Raw genomic sequence first — 1,815 nt, 5'->3', positions numbered from 1 at the left:
ATTCAATAGATCCAAAAACCTTGAAAGAATGTGTTGCTAGGCCTAGGGATTCAGGACTCTAGTCTCAGGAGACACCAGATGAATTGGCATAATGTAGTCTACAAAGACACAGGTCAGCATTCAGCGTTGGCCCATAGCAACTGGAGTTTCAGAAGCTACTCATCTGACACCTTAAGGTGTAACAGTTGGTCTCTCTTTGTTCTGAAGAAAGAAGAATGGTGAAAATTGAACATTGACACAATTACTAAAAGGTATTAATGGACCATACAAATGTCAGTTTCCACAACCCTGACACTAGAAGAGCTAGATGATTCCTAGCTACTACTAACTCTTCTCTCAAAAGGATGACCTTCGAAGGTCTTGGATAGAGCAGAAGGAAAATGTGGAGCAAAATTCAAAATCATAAAAAAAAGAAAAAGTGACCAGCACACTTTCAGAAAAAGATCGGTGAAGCTTCCATGACTTTGTCTATGCCTCAGGGTGACCTCAACTCATCTATGGCTCGATTTCTAGTCAAACAATAGATCATATTATTTGGGGAACACGCATAATAGCAATAGAGAGATAGTTCCAACTATATTTAACCTTAGAATCATAAACAATTTTATATCAAAAGAGCAGCTCTTACCCAAGGATAAACTTCAGAATGCTTAGGAAAGAAGAATTGAAAATGGGAATCACGGGGAGGAGGGGGCATACGTGACATTACATTGAGGGGATTGCGATCTATGAGAGGAAAAAATATATGAAATGTCAAATATAAAACTGATCATCTGCTCTGCAAAACTTCACTGAATTCATGCAAAGAGTAAGAAAAAATTACCACAAATGGATAGCTTTAACAGAAATTTAATCTTTCATTGAATAAAACAATGAAAGACTGAATTCAGGGTGTGAACTCCAGAGGAAGTCTTCCCCACTCTGTTCCCTGTAAGAAGCTTTTTTTTTTTTAAAGCATAAATAACCCCTTGGGTCTAGGAAATTTTCAATAAAGTGATTCCAACTCTAAAGGATGAGGTCCACTTGGCTCTTCTTGCTTGGTGGAAGATCTGTCTTTCTAACACATTTCTACTTTTCTTTTATCTCTTGCAAGATAAAACAGGTAACTCAAGCATGCCCTCAGCCAAGTGTTGATTTGGTAAGACTATAGACCTAACAGACAGCTCATCCTAATGCCATCTCACAGAGGTTTAAGGATTAACAGCACATAATTACATCAGATCACAAAGTGGATGATGACTACCTACATCATCATCTAACTGCCAAATTACAACATTACCTAATTGCCACACTACATTATGTAGCTGAGAAACCATTGAGGACTATGGCCCAGCCAAATGGACATCAATTCTTGGGAGGAACAAGTACCAGTCAATCCACAACATGATGAGATCTACAGCAGAAATAACCCTCTGGTGATTTCCTTCTATCCATAAAGAGGGATGGGAAGAAACCGGTTACCAAACACACTGCGTTGGAGAGATGACTATGGGAGATCAAAATGAGAAACCTGACTTGAACAGTTAAAACCTTGTCATTAGATCCCCTCAGTCGTTTTTAACATTTCTCCTGTCCCCGTGTTAGTGTTCATCTCAGGTATTTTTGTCATGGGGGGTAAGTCTCTTCAATTTTGGTTATGTGATTTTTCGGGGTTTTTGTTTTGCTCTGTTTGAGTTTTATTGGTATCTGAAACACAGAATTGATGAACATATAGAGCAGTGGTTCTCAACCTGTGGGTTGCGACCCCTTTGGGAGTCAAACGACCATTTCACAGGGTCACCCTATCCATAACATTAGCAAACTTACAGTTATGAA

Source organism: Echinops telfairi, unplaced genomic scaffold (genome assembly GCF_000313985.2).
Source record: "Echinops telfairi isolate 266 unplaced genomic scaffold, ASM31398v2 ScPeMD7_7467;HRSCAF=8505_0, whole genome shotgun sequence".
Taxonomy (NCBI): domain Eukaryota; kingdom Metazoa; phylum Chordata; class Mammalia; order Afrosoricida; family Tenrecidae; genus Echinops; species Echinops telfairi.
The sequence above is the reverse complement of the archived record's forward strand: the minus strand, read 5'-3'. Positions refer to the sequence as shown.